General features: G+C 37.1%; 1 protein-coding gene and 1 long non-coding RNA gene across 9 annotated transcripts in view; one reads left to right on the forward strand and one right to left on the reverse strand.

The window, feature by feature from the left end:
- LOC137297632 (sodium-driven chloride bicarbonate exchanger-like) overlaps positions 1-22,498 on the reverse strand; it is a 118,615-nt gene that overhangs the window by 71,029 nt on the left and 25,088 nt on the right. For 2 of the 8 annotated variants that reach the window (XM_067829517.1, XM_067829515.1), the window contains exon 1: positions 13,605-13,629. The exons of the other annotated variants lie outside the window; for them this stretch is intronic. The gene's annotated coding sequence lies outside the window, so the exon portion shown is untranslated. Of the gene's footprint in view, positions 1-13,604; positions 13,630-22,498 lie in introns of those variants that run through there. 8 annotated transcript variants of the gene reach the window in all.
- LOC137298816 (uncharacterized) lies at positions 6,350-10,660 on the forward strand. Its single transcript, XR_010957764.1, has 2 exons — positions 6,350-6,466; positions 7,466-10,660. It is a non-coding gene; the product is annotated as an uncharacterized lncRNA (long non-coding RNA).

Raw genomic sequence — 22,498 nt, forward strand, 5'->3', positions numbered from 1 at the left:
ATTTTTAGGCGTACATTCAGCCTGCATACCCTTTATCTGTAGCCCTGCTATTTTTTTGTGCTATGTCCTATTACAAAATGTCTATCCTTGTCATTTTTATCATGACTAATTTAATGATGTGCGCTTCATCCTCATTCATGACAATAACTGGACTGCCAAAACACATCAATCTAAATTATGATGCAACAATTAAGACATAGTGTTTTTTTTTCAGATATTTTATAAAGATTTCAGTAATCAACTGTATTTATTAAATCTCAAATTGTTTGAATTACGAGTGTAATTACAGGCAATGTTAATAACGAACAATTTGATTTATTACTACAACAAAAAAAGATTTAAATTTTCAACTGTGCTGTTTACACACCGGCTGAAGGACACAATACCTGAGGAAGATGTTGAGACTTCCTGGTGTTGAAAAAATTGAATATCACAATTTAAATTCTAGAGGTGCATCGATTTGTATGGCATCACTGGTATTGTTCAGAACTCACCTCTCCAAGAAGGTCAGTTAGAGAAGCCTTATGCAAAGACATTCCCCAAAGCAGGGAACGCAAATTACATATCCGGGATATTTGTGACGTCCTCAACACAAGATTAATAGCTTGAGATTAATAGGACCAGATCTCGCTGGAGCAGGAAAACAGGGATTGGGCCGTTCAAGGTGGGGGCAGACACCAGATTAATATCCCATGATAAATTGACTTCGCTAAATTCTAAATAAATCTGGTAGAATATATCAAGGCTGAAGATTTGAAACCAATATTTGATGACCCATCCTGTTGTATTGATGGTAGCTAAAAGCAGCATAAACAACCTCACTCATAAATTGAACTGATTGATTGAAAATGGAAAACTACACAGTGTAAGATCCATGAATTTTTAGTGAAACCAACAAGTAGTTTTCACACGAATGTGTTTTGTAATTGTTATATGAACCACAATCAAACATGCATTGCGCACCAGCGAGGTTAAACTGGATCAAAGGGTCCACTTCTAACCAATGCAACAATACAGTAAATCTCTGTTACAATTCAATAAGCACAACTCACGACTCAGGATTACTATAGGTTCAAAGTAATGACCTAGGCTTGTCACCTACGACATAAGTTTATGGATAGGTGTAAGGTGTAAGACCCTGTTCCTGAAAGTGATCGTAGCACTGAGACAGTCGTAAGTCAATGTGAAAGTATGGTCACAGAACGCCATCATCCTCTAAAGCACGGTTTGTTGTTCAAAATATAAAATATTGGTTTACCTGGTAATGAGACCCAATCCATAAAGAGTCTGTAGCCTTATGTAATTTCGTAGCCCTAATTATCCGTGGCTTATGATAGTGGTAGTGCTACAAACACCGTTGATAAGATCCCACATTGGATGAACAAAAAGAGAAGTCATCAATATCCCCCGTATTACTTCCAATATCAGTCGAAGTCAAACTTGTTGCCATGGAAACGCCAAAAATATTTTATTAAGAATTCCAAACTATCAAAAGGCACTAGTACACCACTAGATCAATCTATGCGTCAAGTTTGGTGACAAAATACTGAACGCTTTTAGAGTTCTGCTCTAGAAAAGATAAATGTGCAGGGAGGGACAGGGTGCATTCTAACACCCCTGCAAAACGCATTGCGGGGAATAAAAAGGATGTTGTACAAACAAGAAACATGTATAACAAACTGATGGATATAACAGGCCACTCGCAGGTGAAATGTATATAATGAACTAACAGATATAATGACCTGGGGTGATTTTCTGCCTGACCACTTGTTTATATAAGTTGAAATGCATATGACGAACAGTGGTTATGAGGAACTAAAATTACTGGTCCGTCTCGAGTTTGTCATAATTGTAATTCACTGTACACAAATACAAATACACACATTAACACTGCTGATGCCGGTTCACTCATACCAAAACATACTGGCAAAACTAGGTTAACATGTGCAAAAATGGCTACTAATGGATATTTGATAACATGGCAACACAAATCAAATTTAAAGTGCATCCTGATGTGCTGTCTGAATCTAGTACTGGTATTCCTGAAGTGCTGTCTGAATCTAGTACTGGTATTCCTGAAGTGCTGTCTGAATCTAGTACTGGTATTCCTGAAGTGCTGTCTGAATCTAGTACTGGTATCCCTGAAGTGCTGTCTGAAACTCTTACTGGTATATCATGACTGCTTATGTGACTTTGGTGTATTGAAGGTCCCTATCAACTGCCTAAGTTTACGTGTCACTGTTCACTTCAACACACAGGTCACCACAGTGCAGAACTGTGGTAAAACTACAGATACCTTCAACAAACATAAGTAGGGATTAACATCCAAGTCCCTCTGGATGTATGTTGGAACTGAGGCCACTTATAACTGTTAAAGATTTTCATCCATTTATAAATGTACCTACAACGTGTTCAAGGCAAGAAAAATCTGCCCAGGTAACATCATATAAATTGGCCATTACTGGCCCATTAAAGTCAGAGCATCAGGCCCATTTAAGGCATGTTGGAACTGGGCCTGTACTATTTTGCACACTGGCATTGAAGTGGCCTAGAACAGGCAATGAGGCATGGCCCAGTACACAGCCCTAACAGATGCAAACTGGCCCTTTACAGTTTGACTGGCAGTACAATTTTGTCTGTAAGGGGCCACTAACAGGAAAACAAGCACTGGTCCAATACCAGCTCTATACTGTCATACATTATGCTAGTACCATCGGTACCGGCCATTACAATGACAGTACAGGCACAGTACTATGATGGTAGCTGGGTGTGTATATAAACTGATAATATCTATTAACATTCGCGAGTCTGTGAGTTTGTGAGAGAGCATGAAGTTAATGAAAGTTCATTTTAGTGAGAAAGTGAGTGTGGTTTTATGAAGATTTTAGCATTATTCCATCAGCATTACAGCTGTTGACACCAGATATGGGCTTCACACAGTGTTCCCACATGGGAAATCAAACTTGGATCTTCAGCCTGAAGAGCAAACACTTTAACCATTAGCTTACCTCGACATCACTACATTTTAGTGAGTATGATTTCAACAATATTTCTGGCAATATCAAGTCAGGAGACAGCAGAAATTGGCTTCACACATTATGGAAAGTCAAACATTGGTCTTTGACCCTATCCACCCTCATCAAGTAAAGAATAAAATGAAAGTGATCACATACTTTTACTGGTACACATACCTCGATACAATAAAATAGTGTGAATAGGAGAACAAGTACTGAACTTCCTTGACTGAAAATCAAATAATTTATTACTGCCTTAATGGTAACGCTAAGGACAAAAATCCAGTAAATTCTGCAACTTGAAAATCAGCCTGTAAATCTCAGTTTCTAACACTTACTTCCTAGACTGAATGTCAAGAGGTACTGTCCTTCAAGAAATCAATAGTCCACAAACTTTGGACCACTTCATGAATGTGCAAAATATTAACTAGGTTTTCGTTTAATGTGGAAATTTTGTTAACATGGAAAAGATTCTTCTATTAATCAATGACAGCAAAATAACCCACATATTCTGGAATAAAGATCACGGATTCATCATATTTTGGTTTTTTTTTTTCATACCAATTGGTGTTGTAAATTTTTCAAAGATGGTCAGATTTGGAACTGTTACAAAACATACAATCACTGTATGTATAAATAGGTAAAAATAACATTTCCTAGCACAATTTATCTCTTGCAGACTATCTGAAGATTGATCAAGTGCACAGAACAACAGATTTGTACAAAAATGCACAGAGAGAGCTACATTTCATTGTGAGAGTGAATGAGTGAGTGAGTTTTGCTTGATACCACGTCCAACAGTGTTTATGTCATCCATTCATCCCTCACCATAACGCAGGACTTGAGGTCTACAGATAACCCCCAACATTTTTAGACATCCGCGTTATAGTACCTATTACATAACATGGAACAAAGGCCAAGTAAAATCATATTTTCAAGGACATAACAAAATCACTATTTCGTGTATTGTGCCTAGTCAAAACTACATCGTATTGTTGAAAGTGAAATGAAACAAACTTTGAAAATGAAAATATATATATGTACAGGAAACCTGCAATAAAAATCACTAGACATGATAATTTAATTGTTGTTCCTGTTATGCTACTAGTTAATTCAATAAAAAGCTGGAAATAACAATCAGCTGTGCACAGATGTTTTAGTCCGATGTACCGGTGATTCAGTTAAAACAATCTGATAATATTACATCAAAGAATTTCTATTCCATTATGAAAATAATATATATATTAAGCAGTTATTGTGACAATTATATTACATATTGCTATCTTATTAGTACATAATGCATTTTTTCCATAAACATATTAAACATTACAATGAACACAGGACGTTACCTGTCTGGATACATTTTACGTAGGAGTCAGTTTGATAAGTCACCGCTGACCTCCCGTGGTACTTCAAATTTGATTGTAAAAACAACATGTTGGCCACTTAATTGTCAAAAATGACTTCAATAAGTTAATAACTCAGGTCTCCAAGTCCATGGACTATGAGGTTGTAATCTGTTCGTAGTTGCTAAGAATAATGTGAAATTGGTGCTATCACGGTAGGCGTGAAAAGCGGACCCTCATGAATGTGGTAAGCGGAAGTTGTATGCATATGAAATGAGGTAATGCCATTTCTCTCACGGTGTCTCTTTTGTTACTGTCAACAGTTTTCATGAATAAAAATGGGATTGAGTTTAATGAAACAAAATGTGTTTTCTGACACCATACATTCTCGGGTGACTGTGTTTACCCATGCTATAACGCAGTGTGTTGTATCACAGCAAACATTGTAAGTACTCGACTGATGTCATATCTTGTCTTTTATAAGTAGCTACGATTTTTTGTTCATATGATTATTGAGAAAACCCTGCATGTTTTAAGCATCTGAAAAACAATGGATATGTATGATTAGCATTTTCAGTTGCTAACTGCACTGAATTTCACTAGTTTATCTGATTTACCAGAGATCAACAGCAGATTTGTTGATGAGCTATTCTCAATTTCGTAAAGGGATGTGATTGCAGTTGATCATTTTTTATGGGAGTCACGGATTACCCCGCGGTTTAACTGAATCCATGGTATCATGAAGAGTTCACGTAGGTTTAATGTCTACAGAAAGGCTAGAAAGATGTAGGTCACACCAGTGTACAACTCTAAAGTGAGTGAGTAGGGTTTTAAAGCAGCATTTAGCAGTATTCCAGCAATCTCATGGCAGTAGACACCAGAAATGGGCCTCACACATTGTACCCATATGGGGGATTCAACCAACGTCTTCGGCATGACGAGTCAACCCTCTAACCACTACCCCACAGCCTAAAGCTGCTTGTGAGGCACAAGAGGGTTAAAAAAAATCCTTCAATGTACCCATTTAATGCTGGGTGAATTGAAGTATGTTTCTAAGTCACTTGCCTGACAAGATGTCACATGAAACTAAGACAACCCAACCAAACCTTTAACCACTGCAAACCAGTGCACAATGAACACGCAACAACATACCTTTTCCTACACTTGACAGTATCTTCAGCTACTGAAGTTTACAGGTTATCAAGTGCAAACATTCTTGGGTCTCATATCCATGAGGTTGAACTAAATACAGAGCTCTCTATGTGGGCAAGTTTTTAAAGTTAGTTTTTTAGTCAAGAGGAGTTTCTCATTTGTCAAATGGTCTCGTAGCTTTAATCTCTGCCTAGGCTACCCCACCACCCTTCACTCAAAAGCTTTAAAGTATGCATGGGTGAAACACAAGTACAATTTTGGAAGTGGGTACACTGTAACTGACAATGAGGGTTGAAGCTAGGATTCTAACACTATCAGGTTAGTAAAGGGCATTTCTGAAAAACAAATGCTCCACTATCCAATAGGTTAGTTTCACTATTTTCTTCAATATGTGTCAGTTTATGGAACACAAACAATAAAGAACAAACAATTGAACTATTTCAAAAATCAAAAGCAAAAGAATTAATATTATCTTGTCTCAACACTCCTCAAGACGAACATCAGCTATTTCACAAACTGCAATCTCCTAAAAAGGATTACCACATATAAATAATTCAACATTATAAAATTCAATGACTGAACTCTAAAATAGAGACAGAACTATGTGTCAGTGCAGATTATGGGTAAATGTTGTTATTGAAACCTGAAATATGTTTGCAATTCCAAAGATGTTAGCAACAGCAAAGGGTTAAAGTACCTGTCAGTGGAAAATACCTACATTGGATGGGCGTGATCTCAGCGGTGAAAGGGTTAATGCCCCCTGCTGCCAGAATCTAACTGGTTACACATACACACTATCAGGTTAGAGTTCGCAGATGCTGACTCCAGGCTGTATTTACTCACTATTGAGAGACAGAAGTGACTGCCAGAATCTTCAATAAGTGCTTTGCAAAGTCCATGTTTTCTAAGCAGACGTGAATGTTGTGGTGTCTTTGCTGTCAAGGTCACTTGAAGGTAACACTGAGTTTTCAAGCAGAGATTCACTTAACCTGGTACAGTTGCCAGTAATTGATTCACCATTGTGTTTTTCTCATTCGGACAAGGAAAACTGATGTGATTAGATAATGGAGAATTTTTCACACTTTCCAAAACATGTCTGGCATTATTTACAGTAGCTGCATCATTTTGATGTCTCAAATGTATCTCAAACACTGTCTTGATTGTATAAATTCTCTAAATGCAATAATCACTATTTACATAAAAGTGTGAAAACCATCTTCAGCTAGCAGTTGCTACATCAACATGACACATGTAACAGCTTGTGTTAGTTTTTCCTGGTTTTAGTACAAGTGTATATTCATACAACACATGACCTATATAAAGCTACCAGATTTTGCTGAATGTAAAATTTAAGAGAATTCAAGAACCAATAACAAGCCATATTGATATATTTAGCCGGCCAGAAAAAGGTGGTAATGATATTATGAAACATAACAAAAATAGATGTAAATTGCACAAAATTTGCACACACTATGCTCGTGAAACATGAACTGCCATAGAAGCAAAATGTGCCTTGTCCCAAGAGGTTTTCACTACTAATGTCGATGCTCAATTTGCACAAAAATGACATCTTCATATCATGATGATTCAAAGGCCAGTCTATATTACTGTTAAACTACATGGAACCTGACGTCACAAGCTCTGGTCAATTTTTAAGTTAGACCGACTCAATTTCTGCAACCAGTTTCATCGTTATATCTAGAACAACGTCTACAAATATGGGAGAACAACTTAGGACAGAAACATACACATTCTGAAACATACTTGAGCATCAGCCATTTGCCACACTCCGCCTGCCCCATAGTAATGAAGTAAGTATCCCGCTAGCATCTTCTTGAAATACCACTGTGAGTCAAGTTTGCCTGTCAGCTCAACTCAATAAACTGCCCGTCTATCAAGCTAATATTGATTGCCAAGGATTTCATAAATCATGGATTGCTGGTTATTCTATAGTTGCAGGATCTGGATGAAATTGTTCGGGAAGAATGGTTTGGCATGACCACAGCACTGGTACACATGTAGTGCCGGGAAGTCCAAAGAATATATATCCTCTGCGGATCTGAAATATCTGACATTTAATCACTACCCGGGCGTTGTCAGTGCCAGAAACCACAGACATGATAAAAGAGGGGAATATGAAAGTTTATATCCCCGCTGACGTAATAAACTGATCCCCTGACTGCTGATCCTGTGAGATCCATGTGGATGAGAGATTCTGAAAAACATACATGTTTCTGTGGAGGACAGTAAGTCAAGGCTGAGGAGAAAGGGTAAAGATTATGCTATACTACCACTTAAACAACAACAGAACTGAGGGCAGAGAAAAAATGGATCAGTGTGTCAGGTCGGACACAGTTTCCACTAACATCTTGCAAGTCTCTGACATACCAGCTGTAAGAATCCTGGCTACACAAACATGTTTGACACTGTCAGAAAAAAAAAAAGACAGAGGATGCTTGAGCACATCATTTCATTTTTATCCTTTTCTTATTTGCAGATGGTTATTTTATCTTCTTTTCAGTTAGAAAGTTTCCTTAAAAACAGAATATTCTTTCCAAAGAAAATTACTTGAAAAATGCAACCATATTTTATGGATCACATCTGTCTCATTTGGACCTTCAGCAGAAATGCGAGGTTTTTTTTTAGCATAACACTTTTGGAGATCGATGCTCATGATATCAATCACTAGAATGGATGGTTCATACCTATATATTTACGAACAGTATCATATGGCTGGAAAACTGTTCGTTGTGCAATGTACATCAATTCTAATTTTGAAGATGTCACCTAGTCTATGTTCTTGTCTCTGAAATGAACATATCTTTAAAAAAAAAAAGTTTCCAAATTACATGTATATTCAAAAGGAGCAAGGTAGCCATTTTCATTTTCAGAAACTGTGGTAATCTGGACTTGCCATATATTCTATAATGTGCAGAGGCTACACTGCACATAGTTTCAGGGTCTGTGGGAGAGACTAGATATCACCAAATGTATGAAGCAGAATCTGAGTTTTGATTCACCCATTCCTCGAAATAATAGCAAAGCCAAGTTAACTTTTCAAAGGCAGGAAACATTCAGAGAAACGTTGGGATATTATCACAAAATTTGTGTCCTTCGATAAACAACATGTCACGATCAACAGGTCAAAACTGAGAACAAACTTTCCATGAGTGTGTACATGACTGAACATCTTGCGCGACACAGGAGTAAACTCTTAAGTGTACTAGAGACTTGATGAAAAAAAGCAAAACTGAAGGAACGTGCATACTTGCTTTATGAAGTTACATCTTGGAACACCAGGAGGGAGAAATTATATCATTTTGTGTGAAAGCGACTTAAACAAATGTAAACAGAACTTGAGTGGATCATGTGGCTAATATGTTCCCCAGAACATGAAATTACAATATTTTTTTAATGTGATTATGTCGCATCTTTATCTAATATTATCTGAGTATATACTACACTCCCAACTTTTAAAAGCGTAATGACAATGCAACACCATGTGGTGACATTAGAATTTAACTGTGTGAACATTAGAATACAGGTTAGATTGAAGAGAGCCCTTCATGCATATCTTTAATGTGATTATGCAACTTTGTACATGAAATAAGGTAAATGTTTGAGATTTTTTGTAATGAGTGGAAAGCATGCAAAATATTTCTTAGTGTTTGTTGAATTCAATCACAGGCTGGCAGTGCTGACGTAATTCTAGTGTTACTGCTGTTATTACTGATGGCTGGGAATTTGCAAAACAGGGGTTCAAAAATCCCATCGCCTGATGTCCGGGACAAGGGCTGGCGGAAAATTAGTCAGCACAAGTTACTTTCTTAAAGTCACTTGCCCAAATACAATTCTGAACCCCTGGTGCAACCGACCTAAGGTCCACTAACCTATGATTTACTGAGCTTGGTTTTATACCAGTTTTAGCAATATTGCAGCAGTATCAAAGAGTGGCACACCAGAATTGTACCAAAGAGGGGACTCAAACCCAGGTCTTCAGTGGGGTGAGCAAATGCTTTAACCAGAAGGCTACACCACTGTCCCTGTAATAAACAGTTCCCTTAGCAAGACCTGCATACTGTGAGCTTTATCATAACCTGTCATAAAGAGAATGCAGCCTCATTCAAATGTACAGAAAACAACATTTTAAACAGCACATTTTCTTTAGGTTACAGTCACCATGACTGTCGATAAAAATGCTCTCATAATGTTTGACATTCTGTGATATTCCCAATATTTTAATCTTGATTTGAATTGCTCATCATTTGCAGACAGCCTGGGGAAAAATCACATCAGATTATTGAAACAGTTCTGGTTTAATGTCAAAGGTGCAACCAGACTGTGGAATATTACATACTGCTTGGTTTCTGTGTAGACAACAAAGTATATATATACATCACTGTACTCTTAGAAGTCTCTGAGTATAAGGTTATTTCAGTTTCAATCCCAAACTGCCAAAAGTACAACCCAAGAACTACAGTACACTTACAAAAAACTGGCTGTATCACACAAATATAAGTATTTATTTATTCATAAAAAATCTGAATTTATACCAAATCTGTTCAGATCCATTCCAGGTCCTACAAGGGACAGAAAGGCTTAGTTCTATTCCAGTGGGGGAAATTATAGGCTAGGTCTATTAAAGCCTATCGACTTGAAAGTAGAGGTGAGTTCTATTTCAAGAATATGTAGAGGACAGTAGCAGGAGAAGATAGGGGCTATCTTTAGTCTAGGATCTGTATGGGACAGTAGGGTCTAGTTCTATTCCAGGTGATCTAAGGGACAAGTAAATTACAAACATCACACATATTACTCTTTCTAAATATGAATATATACATGTACACCAGTTTTCGATATGATCAGAAAAGAAATATATAAAGTTTACAATACTGAGAGGAACACATGCTATTTCTTCTTGTAATTTCACCAATTTTGTTGGATTCTGGTCGGATTGCCATCAATTTTTTGACTGGTATTAACATACAACTTGCCCAATTTCCTAAAATGTCATTTGTTATTATATGCTTGTCAATGTGAGTTACCCCAAACTCTGCATACAACCACATGGTTTATACTTTGTTGTCATTAGATGTCATGATTGTGTACCTTAAGAAAGATGAATAAAATCAACAACAATAAAAAAACAAACACTGTAGGATCACTGATTCAGTTTTCTGACTGGGTTTGCTTTGCATGAACATCACATTACCTCTTTCAACCTCTGTCAACTAACTCAGAACATAACCCATTCTGAATTCCCATTTCTCTCTATATAAATATATTTCTGAAGCTAAATGCTGTTAATTTCCTGAAGCATATTCTACACCACTAATATGCAGAAAGGGTAACCTCACCAGTAGGTTATTACATTCACTTGATTATAATATTTCCCTGGTATTTCACACACAGTGTGCAACTAGCATATACATCATAACACTTAACAACAGAACCTTCTATTTAAAGATCAGTCAATAATGTGTAGATCAATAATTGCGTATGTTTATGATCCTAACCACGAGACTATGAATGTTTATATGGAGAGCAGGTTTTGTTTTTTATAAAGTAATGAAAGTCAAGGTTGTGTAACAATCCTATTCGTCAATTAAATTTGGGACCACAAAAATTTCTGAAACCTCTTGAACAGTATCTACTGTTTTATATTGTAAAGCTATGCAATACAAACAAACAGTGTTGTCATATGTTGTAATAGTGTCAGTCTGTAAACAATTGAGTCTGGACCAGACAATCAAGTGATGAACAGCATGAGCACAGCATCTACACAATTGGGATGCATGACATGTATCATGAAAGTCAGCGAGCTGATTCTGTTTGTCGCCTTTTTGGATGAGCATGGGTTCAAATTCTGGTAACATTTTTGTATCAACAGATATCAATGTGTCTGGTTATAGCACTTTGCAACTGAAAATTGTCAAGGATCATCAGGTTACATCTTTGTGTATAAAAACATCTGTATATCAGCAGATGTTATTGTGTCTGATCACTTCATTGACTCACAGAACATATTTTGTATAGATAAACATCTTTATATCTGGTCATCTTTCATGTCTGTATGTTGAGTGATGTGTCACGTCCATGTCATGTCATACTGTCACGAGGACCATTAACATGTCATGTCACTCTGTCACAAGGACCACTGACATGTCAGGTCATATTGTCACAATGACCATCCACACGTCAGGTCACATTGTCACAAGGACCATCGACATGCCAGCTTACTTGTCATGAGGAGAACCTACATCTCAGGTAACATTTTGACGAGGAATATATTTTTATCAAGTCAGATAGTGTCATGGAACATGTTGTTTCATGTTGAAAAGATCCACTGACAAGATAGAGGATGAAAACCTCAAGGTCAAAGGGAGGATACTCAATGATGGTGTAACATACAAGGACATGCAAATATCAATACCAGAGAACATTTGCTTTTAACAGAGTTGTTTTCTTCCAAAGGATTATATTGTCAGCTTGATCAATACTTTCTATTCTAGTTTTCATCGTAAAAAAGGTTATTATCTTGAAATAGGTTAATGATTGATGTTCTACATTTCCATCCACATCAGAGGACTCGAGTTTGGCAACTTGACACAATTGGTTGGTAGGGTCTCATTGTCTAAAAATGGATTCTTACTTCATTTAGACATCTCAAGGAGTTCATCAGTGGACAAAATACAAAACAACACATACAATAAAAAGAAACTGTAACAAGTAACTGAGAATACACACAATTTTACAGGGCTGTGACAGAAAATATGTGGCACTCAAACAGGCAACAATTTTTCAATGTGAATGTAAATTTGTAACATAACTCTATTTCATATAAGCTCAGTGCTAAAACAAAATGTTCTGCAATCCCTTGGTTGACAAAAACTTCACATCTAAAGATAAATGTGCAAATTAAAAAAACATGTAACAGTTTGAAAGAAAACTTTCGGGCCCAGATTTTCGAAGCTCTCTTACTGCTAGATAGTCACAAGTGTCATACATAAACATCAACTTACAACTATCTTAGTACTCTCAGAACTTTGGAAATCAAGATCCTTGTGATGCATGAAAACTTTGCTAAAATATGGAGAAAATCTTTTACACATTTACAACACACAAATTTCAATAAATGTTTCAATTTTTCATTTTTATATTAAGGCAATTTTATTTCTTGTTTTTGTCCTCAGAAAACACAAAGGCAGGAGGGAAAAAAATAAAAATTAAACCACCAATCAAAGTAATATTCCACCTAAGTACTCAAAGCATTTTACTTTGACAATTTAAGGAGTATATATGGGGCGAAAAAAAATCTAAAAAAACTTTCTTGTCAGTTTACACTTCTGGCCAATGAAAACATCAGGATTTTATTTTTTGAGCAGGAAAAATTCACTTTCATTTTTTCTTCTAATTCTTTACAGAGGCAGATCTGTAAAACAAGAAATAACATTGATCTGGCCTAAAAGAGATTATTCTGTGCTTTGTACTCATAGTGCTTCTCCATTATCTTCAGATAAATAAGTCCCTATGACCTAGAGATGTTCTACACAACACTGTTTGCTTAGTTTCTGCCTTATCTGTGTTTCAGCAACTCTCAATACCAACAGATAATAAAACACCTGTCTGTGTTAGAAACACACAACAAAACTCCCAGGACAATGGTGAAACTGACAGAACCACTGTAAGACAGAGTAACAAGTTTTATAAATAACTCTGAGACAGGAAACATTACTCACATTTAACTACCCATTCTATTTTAGGGAATTGACATGTTTAGCAATCATCACTTAATCACTGATTTTGGGAAATTTCAAAATCATAATTTTGATATTTTTTAATATGTAGCCAAAATTAAAAATTTTCGGAAATATTTCAAAACAGATGATGAAAGACAGTCATTCTTAACATGCGGATGCAAAAATGTTTTCAATAGATGCTTTTCTGGCCAAACTTTATAATCTCTCCTATAAATATATAGGTACATTTAACCAGAGTTATGATGTGTACCCATTAATACCTACTTACTACTGTCCATCTAAAAATATTAATTAAAATAACTTTAGACCCTCAGGTGTACAGACAACCGACCTACCTCAGTTCCTGTCAACATCTGGAATGCCTCCACTATCACAACAAGCATGACCACCTGTCGTCTTCCCATTAAGATAAACATGGTCAACCCATCACAAACTTGTTAACAAGATGGTACATTTTCAAATTAATGGACCAAACACTAGAATATTTGTTCTCCATTACAAAGACTATCTGCTAAAGAAGAACACATTTGTCATTTGTTACAGACAAGTATGTAGCATGGGATGTCTTGAGTTATACAGGAAAGGCTTTGTCATCAATCTAATGTTTAGAAATAATGAATAAAGATGGACCTTACACTTAAAAAAAAAACATTAAAAGACCACTCAAAGGAAGTAATGGTATGTATATAGTGATAAGGGTTCTTGACTTTGTGTCTTCTTGAGAGAAATAGCAAGAGTATATGTGCTTTAGCAAGGTAACATAAGTTGTTAAAAATGTACTCTTGCAATGATTTTCAGATTCACCATGAAAAAAATGGTCTGCATCTTAGTAGAAAACAAACTTGCATCAAAACAAGAAAAGAATAGAGACACAAACTGAACAAGGACATGTTAATGTTCCAGTTTATCATGCCTGTACGTTTGGAATGCAAACATGCACATTGTGAAGCAACAGACGAAACACTACAGCATTATCTGCCAGCCACATGCCAAAGTCTCATCTATATATCTACTACAAAAGTGTAATCCCAGTTGTAACATATGTTATGTTTAATATATTGGCTGACAGTGAGTTAGTCTTATACTGCTATGTAGCATTATTTCAGCTGTCATGGCGATGGATACCAGAAATGGGCCTCACATTGTACTCATGTGAGGAATCGAACCTGGATCTTCGGCGTAAAGAGTGAATGCTTTAACCGCTAGGTTTCCCACCATCACTGGCTTATGAGCATCAATATGGGCTTGCATGTTTTTGCAATAGCAGACTCAGCAATGTTGTGTAACACTGATTTTTATATTATTCTGATCTACAGACTTCATATCTTTCATTTCTTGCATTCAGTTCATGAAAAGAATCACTTACATGTTCTCCTAAATATCAATATATTTCAGTGAGAAAATATGTATTTCACAGAGAAAACACAAAGACAGTGTGTAAAACTGATACAAGCATGGTGAGAAAAAGACAATGTAGCATGGCAGTTGAGTTGTCATCAAAGCAACAAGATATTATTTTCAATATTGAATCAGGGTCAGGAGATGAGTGCTCTGTTTTACAGAGGTTTATTAAGAAGAAGTAACAACAGCAATATATGTCCACACCCTACACCTGTTCCATGAGCTACAATATTATTCTGGTAAACGGAGCAGTAGCAGTTGATTTTCACACTCAGCACCCTGAGGAGAATACAATCTAAGCAGCTTGTGAGGCACAAGATGGTTGACAAACATATTACCATCACATCCTTCCAGGTACCCATTCAGTGCTGGATGAAATAAGGAGACAACTCATGAAAATTAGGCGTCAAGCTGCGAAGCACGGTTAAAACAACCCTTCAAATGCTTTAACAACTATGCCAAGCAGCAAGTGAACAACAAACATGCAACTACATGCTGTTCCTACTTGATGGTATCTGAAACGACTAATGTTTACAGGTTATCGAGTGCAAATATGCATGGGCCTCAAATACATGAGGATAAACTAAATACGGAACACTCTATGTGGCCAAGTTCTTAAAGTTAGTTTTTAAATTCAGTAGAACTTTCTCATTTGTCAAATAATCCTGTAGCTGTAATCTGCAACTGCAAGCAAGACGGATATGTCTCAACTCCTGGCAAAGATAGATTTATTTCATTTGAAACAATGTACTAGTATATGTTTCATGCAAGTGAGGAACTGACTACATTTGTGTTGCTTTGTGGGTCAAATTCTTGACAACGAGCCCAATATTTATGTTCTTGTTTAGACTAAGGATATGAAGTTTGAAAAGTGTTAAATTCTGTGGTCTTGACATATAACTGTGAACAGGATAAACCTTAACAGACTTGCCACTCCTTTAGAAAGATTATCATCATACACGTCTTTTTCCCCTCAGGGTCACTGGGGGCAAGTCATTTAAAATGACACAAAGGCACACAACTCCTACAATCTGCTATCAGAGTGGTGTCCCTTAGATATTTCTGGAAATAATGATCATGGGTCCAAATCTCCGATTTGCAATCATTATGTCTCTTGGCTTGCCATGCTTTAAAACAGGACTGATAAATTTATCATACCTGCATTTCTTTGGTGGTGAGTAAAATAACCACACTTAATAGCCTTTTTCATTCATCATCATCATCATCATCATCATCATCATCATCATCATCTGTTCAAAGCGGCACCACCATCATCATGAGTGTGGCATTAACCATCATCATCATCATCATCATCATCATCATCATCATCTAACTGAAACATTGTACAAAGTGGCAGGCATCACCATAATCATCACACAAAGTGGCATTAACCCAAGTGCACTTACCCCTATGACTGCCACAAAAATATGTAACATGTTTTGCAACAAACAGTGCAGTATTATTTCTAACATCTACATATACACAATTAGAGAAGTTGCATTGCACCTGGAGGGGAGAATAAGGTAAAATCGTTCCCCACCAGATTGAAGAGCTAGATCCAAAACACACAGCCAGATCCTGTCTGCTACCTGCACTCTGACTCACTGTCAATGTCAGTTAGTGATAACACCATCATCAGCACCACAAGGTGACAAGGATCCTGATACTGATGCCTTCAGCACATCCAGGAATAGTACCACTTTCACACTGCTATATGACCACACATACCTCATCAGCAAAATGAGAAGCACTAATCCATTGCAAGATACTTTCCATATTTCTAAAACCTTCCAAGCTTGTAACATTCCAATGCTGTAACTGTTTTCCAGAGATAGCACAATAAGTGTATGGTCCAAAGCACAAATATTCAGCTTTGAAAGCGTTGTTAATGGGCCAAGAGAAGAAATTCCTTTGGCGGTTTTAAAGCTGATTCTGTATCAGTATATCTATTCAGTATTTAATAAATAAAGCATCATTCTTTTTTTCATCAACACATTCTTGAAAGGAAATAATAAAACGAATTTAGAAGGCTCTTTACGTAGTAGTCATACTGAGTGAGTGAGTATGGTTTTATGCCACTTTCAGCAATATTCCAGCAAAATCATGGCAGGGTTAAACCAGAAATGAACTTTACACATTGAACCTATGAGGGGACTCAAACTCAGATCATCATTCAGACGAGCACACTTTAACCACTAGGCTACCCGACCACGCCAGTAGCTACAATTGGCTGACTGGAAGTTGGTGTAGTTGTACAACAAATTTGTTTGTATGGATCACGCACATAGTAATAATCCCTTCAATTGAACAAATTTCCTTTCCAAACATTCGGCAGGCGTGTTGTTGACTTAGAACTATTACATTTGTCATGTCTGTTTTTCATGGTTTTCCTTGAAAGTTGGCTAAGGAAATATTCTGTGCAAATACGATCCATGTTTTAAAGGACATGTGTTCCATGTCAGTCTGACCCAAAGTTACCCTATTCAAACATGGAGCATGACAGTAAACTAATATGGCAAACTAAGCATCCTTTTGATTGAAACAGCAAATCAAGTTGCTTGTGGATCTTACACCATGTTTAGAGGTTCCCTTTTAGAGTGAGTGAGTGTGAGTTCAGTTTTACCCCGCACTCAGCAATGTTCCAGCTATATGGTGGCACTCTGTAAATAACAGAGTCTGGAACAGACAATCCAGTGATCAACAACAGCCTGAAAACCTAATCCCATTAGTCGCCTCTTACAACATGTGTTGCCTTTTATGGCAAGCATGGGTTGCTGAAGGCCTATTCTACCCCGACCTTCACGAGCCTTTTAGAAGTGGCACAAAACTTTCCATTTGATTTGTGATGTCGATCTGATAAAACTTGCCATGACAAGCAATCAGCAGGCTCATCTAGATTTAAGCATGGTGGGGTAGCCTAATGGATAAAGCCTTTACTCCTTATGAAGATCAAGGTTCGACTCCCTACATGGATACACTGAGTGAAGCCCTTTCCCCTATGTCTCCCACAGTAATATTGCTAACATGGCATAAAACCATACTCACTCACTCGCCCATCGTAATTTACAGTGACAGTGTTCAAATCCATCATCAAATCTAATCATATCTTCCTGGCAAGATCGGAGGAAACTTTGTGCCAACACTGTGAAATATTAAGTAGCCCCGTTACTCTACAACACTGGTATTGAGCCAAGAAAGCCACTTGGGAGCAAGATTTACAAAACTCAGACAGGTTATCAAAAGGCGTTTTGAATTAACATGTGTTCCATCATCTTCATCAGAATTTCCTATAAGAATTTCTCGATGATTCACAACGGAACTAGTAAGGTTTCCTTGGTGTGTACAAAAACATGATACAAATAAGAAACATGAAGGAAAAAATAATCACTTCCACAGAGCATTAATGACGTAAGTAGGGTGAGCAAGATGGATAGGAAAGTTGAACAGATTTAGAATTGCTGAAGAAATATCAGGAACAGTTGAAAAGCAATTTAATAACAGCTTAAAAATATATTAAGAGTAGGTGATAAATAGATCATTGATAGATTAGGAATGAAGAATAATTGATAGGAGATTGACAATTCACATATGCAGATGGACGGTTCAATATGAGATGGATAGTTCATATGAGCAGACTGATTGCTAAAATCAGCAGGAACCCTGTTCACATCCGCAGACGGACTGTTTACATCAAGAGAGCAGATGTATAGTTCATATGAGCAGACAGGCTGTTCACATGAACAGAGGAAATGGATCGTTTACTTGCAGACTGTTCACATGAGCAGAGGAAATGGATCATTTACTTGCAGACTGTTCACATGAGCAGATTAGATGGATGGTTCACATGAGCAGATAGAAGGTACACATGAGCAGACGGACGTGTGTACATGAGCTGATGGACAGTTCACCAAAAGAAGGTGCACATGAGCAGATAGATAAGTATGACCAGCACGTGCTGCAGGAACAGTGCAGGAATGGCTTAATTACGCTGAGGAGGTTGACAGACAGAACAGATACACCCAAGGCAGATGGACTGGTAGATAAGTTGATCTGTAGTCCATCTGGCAGCCACACCAGTGCTCTGGAGGCGCAATACCTTTCTCAGATTTGCTCACAGCAGATGTGGTGAATTGCAAACATCCTGATAAAGACCCACATACCACTTTCAGATAGGGAAAGATAGTCCAGACACCCACAACTTAGTCTCACACTCCCTGAACCACATGTATTTCCCAACTGCCAAGCCCTCTCTGCAGTGCTCATGCCTTAATCCTCTCAAATATACAAAATTTAAGTCAGATAATTATAAGAAATTGGTAATAATAAATTCAGTTTGCATTTATTTGACAACTGAGCAATCAAGTAATTCAGGTAAATTCAGGACAATTTACACCATTTATGTTTGCCTTATAATTAACCTCTGTATGTTTGAAATTATCAGGATACTTTTTGATAATAATGTTCATTTTTCTATCTAGCATTAATGTCGCAAATATTTTGTCAGCAGTCCCTAATTTAGTAACACACCAACTGTTTTAAATCACCCACCCTCCAACAATGCCTTATGCTGAAATTCAGCAGGCTAAGGGTTAACTGTAGCAAGTGTAGATGTCCTCAGGTTCTGAATCCCTGGTCTCTCTGGGGCACCTTTTCAATTTATATGGATTAGTTTGTTACCATCAAAATGATAAAAATTCACAGACTAAGCTGAGCTATTCAGGCCTTCCTATCCCCACACACCTGTAGAGCCGAAATAACTGACGGAGTGACTTGGACCTTGTTGGACATTTCAACAATTGTTGCAACAAGTCACTCAGAGCAAGCAGGGGCAGATCCATTTGGGATACATAATATAGGTTTGTTGTGGCTTTCAGTGCATCGTCAGACACAACTGCGAAAAAGTAATCTCTTCATATATCAAAGCAGGACTCCAGATAATTTGTCAATATCAAAAGTGTAACTCATTTTTTCAATATAGGAGTACTGGACAAACTTAAAGGTACATTCAGGGCACTGAATGGAATTTAATGGAATATCAGTAATCGTGTGTTTTATTTCATATATGTGCTACAACACTGCTACTTTTGTGTAAACAGGTCAATAAACAATAAAACAAAACTTTTTCAGATAATTTTGTAAATGATTCCAAGACCATACACCATTGCTGAGGTGCGTATCAACTACCTTTTCTAAAAACATCCCCCCCCCCCCCCGTATCATGCATATTATTTTATATCCGTATATATATACGCCATGCTGCCCTTATCTGGAGCCCTGTCGCAGTGTGAGTGAATGAGTCAAACTTTTACACCACATTGGCAGCCATACAGCTATGAGAACAAGTTCAACAATAGCAAAAGTATGTAAAACAGGTATAAAACAATGCAATTTATTAAAATAAATATTACTTCCTGAGACTATCACTTAGCATAACATAAAACTAGGATACAGACCATTAGTGACCAAAGCAAGACCACCTGCCAGGGTATTATCTCAAAGAGGATGTAGGAACACTGTGTGTATCATCTGCTAGTAGAAGACATCGACCTTGTTGAGTTGCTGGATAAATCGGTTAAAGTATGCCTCCAAGACAATAAGGCTATTTAACAGTCTGTCAGTACCAGAAACAAACTCTCAGGGTTTAACTTGTTGGTGATTTCAGTATGAGCACAAATTTCATAAAACATTATTATATATTGTCAATGAGAGAGCTTCACAGACAGCAGTTCAGATTTCAGTCAGCAGTGCTATCATCCATCTTTTTTAATTTCATTATGTCCTTTTGGCGGATTGCTGAAAATACATGAAAACCAATGAAAAATTAATTTCCAGGCCCATCTACCTTTGTAACAATACTACAGTGCTTAATAATACCTGACTTGTAAAGAAAACGAAAACTGTATTCCATCACTACAGTTTATGTAGAACATTAACGATAACATAACTGTCATACTGATAATCATTAATATTTCTTCCAAACAATATTGACTGATATTATTGATCCTTTCAGTAGCCCTCTCATGAGCAACATCTTGTCAAAGTGTGATGATGCAGTCAACTGAAGGAAACAGGCCTGTACTACTTATCAAAGAGAAGCCCTGACAACAATTTGTCCTACAGAATTAATAGAAATTCAATTTGTGTTTGTCCAGGAGTAATGTCAGGAAAAACACCTGATGACACTTGGTATTCCGGAGCCCACCTGGTCCCATTGACAAAAGAAAACACCCTCTGCCTTAGGTGCTTGAATCTGATATTGACTTACAGTAAGTCTGTTTCTAAATTTCCACAAGAATGTATCAGAGATTTTATCATCAAAAGGAAATTTCTTGTCGACTTCAATCAATTTGGATAAAGCAAACAACCAATGAATGGCCATGTCGAATGGTGTGAAGTGCATATGCTTTTGGATCGATGCTAATGTTGTTGATCACTGGATTGTCTGGTCCACACTCACTTATTTACAGTTTGCTGCCAGATAGCTGGAATATTGCTGGGTATAGGGAAAGTAACCAACCAAATACTTTTGTCTTCTCTCTTGATATCAGATTGATCAAACAATGTTGATGACCTGCACTCCTACACCTACGTCAGTGATGTCAACATGCTGGTTTCATCATTAACACAGAACGGAGGTTGAACTTATTTGCCAATGATAAACGATAAAGATGACACCGTAGGTAGGTGTGACTTGTCACCCTGACGTCTGCAAATGGGAAACATGAATTCAGATCTGATTTCATGTTATAATGATAGAATAAAGTATGACACTAAGTGATGCTGCACAATGTTTTCAGCAAAATTTGTGCAACAGAACATCAGAACACACCACAAAGAGCTTTACACCCTGTACCAAGTGGAGAATTGGACAAGTGTACAAAGAAATATGACAAATGCTTTAACATACACTCATATGGTAGAACACCCTGAATCATGTTATTGAAATGGTGGTCACGACTTCATTCAGAAGAGACTATAACAGGGGTGTAAGATGCTACCTTCATGCTGCCATAGGAAGGGAACTGTTAGTATTTGAACACTACTGAATTCTCCTATCTCCCATTATCAAACCTATTTACTTATATCTGTACTGTGGGTTCAGAAAAAGCACCCATGCACAACAGCGCAAAATGACCCAGCTCACACACAACAATCGTTCTAATGCCCACAAGCTGTTCTGTACAGTTATTATAAGCAATAAATATGTTGGAAATATATTGGTATTTTCAGTCTCGGGAAATATTGTGAAATCATCATATAAATAGATTCTCACAATGTTCATAAAGAAATGAACAGATACCATATTGAAGGGAAAACATCAAATGTAGATAGATACATTGCAGCATATGTTACATTTAGATTTACACCTTAGTAATGTACAGATTACTAGTACTTAGTTGAGTTCCATCCGGCATGCGAATCCCTATTTTAAGAGTCTGGCACTTAACCTCAAAGTCAGCATGTCAACTCACTCAGTCACCATTGCTTCCACGAAAATGGAAGTCTGACAAGTTGTAGTCAAGGCTACAGCCTTTGTGTACCCCTTTGACAAGTATAAACCAGAACAGCTTCCACTGATTAAAGCAATGAATACACAGTGTGATTTAGAATATACTATATGGTATATATGGAGTCCCATCTGGGATTCGAACCCTCACATTGAAACATAGGCACCTAATGGCCAGTGCACAGAGTCAGCCATCTAACAACCTACGCCTGCTGAGACTGAATACAGTATGAGAACAATGGCCACTAATCACAGAGTCCAATTTATTAGCATATTATCTCAGACCCAAAGGTATACTTGCGAGCAATTCAAAATGTCAGC

Source organism: Haliotis asinina, chromosome 10 (genome assembly GCF_037392515.1).
Source record: "Haliotis asinina isolate JCU_RB_2024 chromosome 10, JCU_Hal_asi_v2, whole genome shotgun sequence".
Taxonomy (NCBI): domain Eukaryota; kingdom Metazoa; phylum Mollusca; class Gastropoda; order Lepetellida; family Haliotidae; genus Haliotis; species Haliotis asinina.